This window comes from Neodiprion pinetum, chromosome 4 (genome assembly GCF_021155775.2).
Source record: "Neodiprion pinetum isolate iyNeoPine1 chromosome 4, iyNeoPine1.2, whole genome shotgun sequence".
Classification (NCBI taxonomy): Eukaryota; Metazoa; Arthropoda; class Insecta; order Hymenoptera; family Diprionidae; genus Neodiprion; species Neodiprion pinetum.
This window is the reverse complement of record NC_060235.2, coordinates 19386439-19394606: the sequence shown is the minus strand read 5'-3', so window position 1 is coordinate 19394606 and position 8168 is coordinate 19386439.

The window sequence follows — 8168 nt, the reverse complement described above, 5'->3', positions numbered from 1 at the left end:
TAAACATAAAACGATCTCTACCGAAGTGTCGATTACGGAGACGTGTTAACGACTGTGGCTGCAGTTCGTCCGAAGAAGTGAACCACCATGCGTTGAATTAAATATGAATGCCGTTAGGGGGAAATTTTTTCTTGTGAAACATGTTCACGAACTCTGTTGGATAGATAACCGTTCAAAGGTCATCGCTGTATCTGAGCGTGCAGTAAACCGTGTAACAAGTCAATACGGAGTAGAAACATTATCAAAATATCAGTTCCCACAATCGTGTTTGGTCTTCGAAATTTTTTTATCCTACTTGAAGGTAATATTGCGTTTGAAACGAATAAAATTTTAGAGATTCTCATGAATTTAACGTACTGATTTGCACGATTCTTGGCACTGATCCATGACACATTCAGCACAATGTGTATGATTTTGAAAACTGCGGGGGATTTGCATAAATTCACGAAATTATCACGGAGAAATTTAGTTCAGTCGATCGGTTGTAAAACTTCACATTCTCAATCAGAATTTTATGTTTAATGGGTTTTCTAACGGATTTGTTCAATGATCATTGTTATTCATTCATATTTTCTTTTTTTTTGGAGATTGGAAACAAATACTATCATCGCGATTATCTGAAATTACAAACTCTGATTTTAAACAAAAGTGCAGTATATACGAAATCAGTTTTGAAATGTGGAAGTAGATAAAAAATCTTTTTCCCCCCAACATTTTTTAAATTCGCTTTAACCTTCCTGCAATTTTGGGACATTGGATTTTTTCAATCCTTCCAACTAGGCACACCAATAAAAAGTGGGTAAATACAGGAGCTCGTTTCATTCTATGTAAATAATTGATTGATTCAAGTAAAAGTTTGTTTCTTATTTGCAATTGAAGTATAAGTTTCATTTCAAATTAATTTTCCTCACGACGTGGATGAATATACGAAACCAATTAATCACTACTAAGATTATCACTAGTACACGATTTCATATTTACTTTTCCGTATAGAATATACACGAAGAACAAATTTGCTCAAAGTATTTTTTATCCGTAAATTATCGATCAACAACTTCGAAAAAAAAACGTGTAAACTTTTCACTGAGGAAACAAGAGATTCAGACCAAAAATTCACCTTTAAACGTTACATACAAATACTGTATAAAAAAAAAAAAATTCCTTCTATCCATAAGCCACTACTACTAACGGACTAATTATAAGTGAAGGCCGCTAAAACTTTATGACCGTGTCGTCCCCTTTTTTGTTCGTGGTACGATGATTATCGTTTTAAAAAAAAGCTCATTAAAGATGCGCGTATATTATACCGTGAGTTTTTCTAACAGTGGAACGATCTTTCCGCCTGCGATAGGCAACCGGAGATTCAGCGCATGTTCAGGTTGAGCACCGTATCCTGCCACCTCATTATCGCGACAAATAACTGTATTCGATGACAGTCCTACTTTGAACTGCCACATTATTGTCTTAGGTGAAAGTCCGAATTGAATTTTTCACCATTTTCAACAATTCCTAATATTCAGGTATTTACTTACCTACTTTCAGAAACAACGTTTGACGTTTAGGATGGCCGTGGCGGGATGCGGTGCTCAACCTTGACATGAGCTGTAACTCTGGTTGCCTGCCTCAGGCGCACGGAGCCTTCCGCAGTTAGAAATGCGCAGGGTATGCATATATGAACACGTATATCGATTAAACTTGTATCTTTTTTAGCATCCTTGGCGAGTTTCGAGTCGTGGTTGGTATATGATAAATAAAAAAAGGCGAAAAATAAAACTCACGACTAACCATGTCGGTATAATGTACAACTCGTTGCGCCGCGGTAGCCGGCGAGCATTCATGCGTGCATGTTTGTGTGCACGTCGGGTAACGAGGCAGCGAAAAACGTGTGCAGGGGTCTCTGTTCATCGACGCGATGACGAGGCAAACTAAAAGCCCGTGTAAGGTATATAAAAATGCGGTGCAAGCTGAAGTATTCTGGATTTTTTTTCATTAAAAATTGGTAACGCAACCGTAAAATTAATTTGAAAGAATGGATACAGTGTAAAATGCAAATATCACGGATTGTGATGACAAATTTATTACAGATCGAGACCTTCTTGTCATTGTTACACGTGTTCCAATCCAGATTTCTTGAATTATCGATAAACTACAAAATTTTATAAGTCGAAAAGGAACGATTTTTTTGTGTGGATTTTTTCTTAGTTATAAATTACTACAAAATGTTCTTCACGTGTTTCAAAAATCTACTTCTCAGATTTTGTCTAAATCCTATCATACCTTTTTTTTTAATTTCATGGTTCATGGCAATTTTCGTTTTTAAGTGGTCTACATTGCCGATTTCTTTTATGCACGGGGTTCTAAAGAACCGTATAGAAACGAAAAAATGATTAAATGAAAACTGAAAGAGTGAAACTGACGTTAATTGAGTTGAATGAGGTAGAAACAGTATTTCAACAGATTTTTCTACATCACACTATTATACCTTTTTTATGAATATATTGCAATACATATCCAATTTCAATCATTATACCTTTTTTTCAACTGGATTCAACAAACTCTGGAACTTAAATTTTTGCTGATCTTTTGAATTAACAGAGAAAACAAATCGTGTAAAATAAATACAAGCGAAAATTCTCACATACTGTTGCTTTGTTTCGAAATATGTTTATCTTACTAGAAATTGATGTCACGTGATTTGTACAGATTTTTAACGAAAGAAAAAACGAGCCATTCTTTACTGAAAATTGACCAACTATACGAATTTGTCGTTAAAAAAAGTTACTCCATAATAACACTCATCTCAGATTATTAACTATATACGAAGAAACAATCTGTGGATTTTATCAAACGTAGCTAACCGAATGTTTCTTTGATTCAAAAAAATATCACTTGATTTAACAACGACGTAAACAATAATTTACGTTGTTGAATGAACCGACATTTATCTGACGATGTATCAACAAAACATTTACTTTGTTATACCTATTTAACCGTGATATTCATTAAATTTAACTAATTTTTTCGTTGAACTCCATCTGTAGAACTCAATTTCGTTATTCATTCGGAACGTCCTTGAGACTTGAGACTTTTTCGTACGGATTGTACACCTGGTACATCTTTTATCAGATTGCGAAATTTCGCCACCTGCATCCCTGCTCCGGGGTCTAGCCGACCTTTGCGAATAGTTGCCAGGTACCCGGCGTGTTAGCTTCGGTCTTGTAAACAGCAAACGACGAAAGCTTGTCGGATGTTGAGGGAGCAGCGATGTGGAGAATTCGAGGGCCCGGACCCCCTTCTTTGCTTGCTAGCATGTTCACCTGTCAGCTCTTACACTCCACGTGTGCAAAGCTCTACCCTCGACTTCTCCGAGGTAACTGCACGAAGTGTCCGACTAAATTCCTTCTCTTGTGAAAATGTTCCGAGCATCCGAAAGGAGTGTGATTTAATTGGGATACGAATTTAGTGAAAAATTTATCGACGGCCAATTTCGTTTCTTGACTTATACAATTACTATAACGCCTTTGTAGCGATACGTAATTTTAAAATTTGTTAATCTTGTATCGTTAGATTTCACAACGCGATTGGAATGAATATTACGAACTTCAAACTGTATATGCTTCTTCAGATTCTATTGACCTTGGAAAAATGTGTAATATAAAAGCGTTATTGAAGCTCAACAGCTTAAAAGCTTATAATGGTTGGAAATCGGTTTCGTTATTCACCAATTCTTGCAACTCTTCGCCAATTTCGAAAGTTGTTTAGTTTATCACCCTTTGTGAACCGATGTTCCAAGTAATTTTTCAGAGGCTTTTATGTATTTGTGTTTCGTTTTATCATCTGGAAAATCTCGAGTAACAATTCGATGAGGAATGATAGCAAGTACAGTTTAAATCTCGAAATTTCCGAAAGACATTCTTCTAGAAGTTGAGATGTATGAACGATCATGGATAAAATGTCTAGTAGTTCCAACCACATACTTTTGAGAACAAATATACGAAAAAGATGAGATAGGTTATTTTAACAAATTCACATGAATTCGTAATCAAACACGAGACAATACTCTTTCATAACTTTTTTAGAACTGATGTACGATTTTTGACGAGTAAAAGAAAATGCAAATAACAAAACTAATTCGTATTTTCGGAGTAGTTCCGTAACGCTGGATAGCTGACAAAAACTCCTACAAAGTGACAATTAATATCTCTGAAGGTAAATTATATTGACCGAGGACGTTTCGTTTTGAAAATCTATTTCAAAAAATCCTTCGAGACCTTCAGAATTCGTTCATATTTTCATGGTTCTGCAGGTTCAGTTTCATTTTCTGCCACTTCTCACTACCCCTCAAATACACACCGATCTAAAATGACATATAATCGGTACTAAGAGGCGACGGGTAGGGGTAGGAAAAAATAAATAAATAAAAAACGAGCAAGCTCTTGGAAGTCCCGTGGAAATCACTGGAAGCCCGGACCAATCCACGGCGAGTGTGAGCATACCTTGATGTTTCATCTGTCGGAGAGACGATGCATCGACTCGTCGGCAATGTGCTTGCAGCGGGTACCGAAGTGCCAGCTCTGCGGCCGCTAGTAACGAGGATTATTTTCGGTATCTCGAGTACGAGGCATTGTTAGGCTGGCCTCTCCTATTTTGGCAATGATCGGCGCATCCGGAGGCACAAGATCAGTCTCAACGTTGCGATGCACTTTAACCTACGCGGAATCGATACCGCGACTTTCAACGTCTCGCTCTCACATTTTCGGTCCGTACATTAGGACAGCTTTCGCTCTTTATCGCCCCATTTACGCGGACCAACAATTTTATTTTATTTTTTCAGAATCGTTGACAACTTTTTTTGCCGCTCTGATCTCGGCTTTTTTCCTTGACCCATATTTTCCTGGACAATCAAAGGTTGTTGCTAAAAATGTACCAATTCTCTTACCCAACACGTTTGTTAGTTTTTAAACTATTCGAGACTTGTTCATCGGTAGGGTTTCCAATGGATTTTTAAGACGATTGGAAACTTCGATTCTTGAAATCTGTCCTGTTGCCGATATATGAGCCACAACAGTTCGCATATCATTTTGGAAAATGAGACGATTCTGGTTGTCGTATTTTTTTTTTATCGTTTTGCTATAGTTGAGTTACTCATTCTTGACCATTCTTTCAATCGACCAGCGAACAGATTTACAAATATAACGAAATGTGGTTGCAGTGAGTTTTCTGTTCAAGAATTGATGGCGGAAATGGAATGATTTAGAAAAAAATGAAGCATAAATGTTGCAACCACGAGGCAAAGTGATGGTGAGTCTCCCGCGACGTACTCGCAGCAGGATCCTTTTAGAGAATTACGAAGTTATCGGTAAAGCTTACTGCGCCGAAGACGACGACGTCTTCCGACCTCCAACCCTGCAGCGTTGTATTCAATAACGTCCAATAAATGTTCCCTTGTACCCGCTCTTCGTATCCTCCATTAGCTGTTTCTCACAGCGTGTCGTATCTCGTCCGTTTATTATGAGTGAGAAATTATTTCATTCTAGTTACGATCCCCATTGCATATAAATTATCAGTTTCACAATCAGTGCAAAAGTTAATTACAATGCCTTTTTCATTTTTAAAAATACGGGCCGATGGAGTAAAGTTTGTTAAGGATTATTAATCCCCAATGACTGGGTGAAAGGTAGTTATAAAAAAAAAAAAAAAAATAAGAAAACTTGAAATAAGCTCCGGCAGCATTATTTCCGTCAATTATAGCAAACACGAGTGAAAAATGATCCCTACTTTGTGATAGAAATGAATCTGGAAGAATTCAAGTAGTTCTAGTTAAGAATAAATCACAATTTAAAAAGTGGTTTTATAATGACGAGGTTCAGAATGATTAAACTCTGGTGTTGTTATCCGATTTTAATGTTCCTGCGCTTATTTTGATCACCATAGAGATCACTCGAAGATAATTTCAGAAATAGTTATCCCCAGCGTGGATAAAAAAAAAGTTTTCCAGATAGGGTACAACGAATCTTCGTCAACAATTACATTTACGCATTGTAACTACGTTATAATGTAGGCCATCTTAAAAGAAAGGTTCAGTAAGCAGAACGTGTGTAAAACATTAGAATAGAATCGTATCAAATTCACCAGAGTTTAATATTTTTAAATGTCTTTATCACGAAACCTCTTCCAACATTACCTATTTCATTTCTATTACTTGGTTGAAGCGGTGTTCCAATCACGTTCACCATCATCGGAGCAAATAACATTCCTGATGATTATTGAAACGATTTTTTCTCGGTTCCTAAGTTTTGATCCAGACATTCGGTCCCTTTCAATCTTCAAATAGTGTCTCGAATTTCACTGGAAACCTCAATAACTAACGGAGTTAGTAAACATGAAGAGCAACGTTGAGACTAGTTGAACCCCGGCCTTAATCCACGTCGAAATTTTCGGTCACTGGGATAATCTTCTCATGAACCATTCACCCAAAGACACAGTACCGAAATTTGGAAAGGTGACAAATGTGACGGAACAGTAGATGCAGAGGATGGAAAAAGGCGAGCACTCAAACACATCCAGTACGGAACAAGGTACAAAGGAGTTGAGGAGAAGACTGGAGTTGGGGTTGGCGTTGGGATATTGCTCTTGGTGGTCATCCGTCCGTCCCGTAAATATCTCTTTGTCGTTATTACACGAGAGATGCACAAGCACAGACGCAATGCGCCATCATCGGTTACTCACACCTTCGAACCACAGGAATATTATAGACACGTGGACTTGAATCCAAAAAGGTAAGGTATTAATACGTTCATTGGCCTGGATGCCGATCGACGAGCATCAAAGACCCGGATTCTCTCAGCCGCAATGAAATTGCCAAGTGACTACGTATCGGGCCGCTTCCCTCCGTTACGAGCTCTTTCGCACACTCGTTAGTATCTGTACACATCGAGCCACGTAGTGTTTTGCTCTGGAGTCACGTTAATCCAATCCTGATGTCGGAGTGATCGCAAGAATCGATAGATTTCGACTAATTCCTCGGTGATTTTTGGTCTTCCTAATTTCGTATCAAGACCGAGTGCTCAGTGATTTGGAATCAAGTGTACAGGACTTCAAATCTCGTCTACTTAACATCAAATCACTTCAGACGATTTTCACAAATTAATAAAAATGTGTCGATTGCCATCATTCCGATTACATTGAATTCCGCTCGATTTCCAAAGCCTGTAATACCCGGATTTGACCTCCTGTAAAAGACAAATTCAAAGAGCAGAATATAATTGAAGTAGTAAACAAAAACTGTTACTGTAGCAATGAAACAATCGAGTAAAAAAAGTTTGGCGAACCGTCGACGTAGTTCCACTCAATACGGCTAAAATTTTGTTTTCGTCGAAACATTTTGTAGCGTTCCGGACGCGTGACGTATCGATGTCACGTATATCTACGTGATCAGAATGCGTTTCGACATGATCCCGGAGTGATCAAGTGTGGGTGAACATACAGCCACACGAGCCCGACGGCAGGAGAGGAAGGAACCCGTCGGATAAACGCGGCAGCGAGGATCAGGCTGGCAAATTGAATTGTGGCCGTACGTCAGACGCGACGTTCGAAACTCAGGCCATGGCCGCAGGATGGTTCGGGATCCATCCTGTCGACGTGTTGCCTATTGTATCATAAAACCTGCGACTACACCGGGTAATTTTTAAACGTCTATCAATTTCCAGGCACCGATCCATTCCCTGATCGCACGGTAACCTCTCTCCACGGTTGTACCGAGAGGAAGCTGCGAAACTGAACAGAATGAGCGTAACAACTGCACATGGGTGATTTTTGTGGGATATTCGTGCAGGCTAGCCGTCGTAAGTTTCAGCTATCAACTTGGCTCTGGGAGGTTATGCAGGTGCAAGAATTTTTTTGGTATCACGTCAAGTAGCCAAGCTACGGAATGCCAACGACATGTCTACGACCACCAGATGCCAGATGTCAAAACACACGAACAACAACGTATCAGAATTTTGTCATCTGGTGTTCAGACGCTTATGTGTTTTGTCCTTGATATTTTATAGTTTGGTGTTCCATCCTCGGCATTTTTGAATGTCACCAATTTTTTTTAGCTTACAGTAAACAGATTTCAAATAATTGAATGTAGCTAGTCGAGAATACTTGGTAAATTGTTTTTGTCA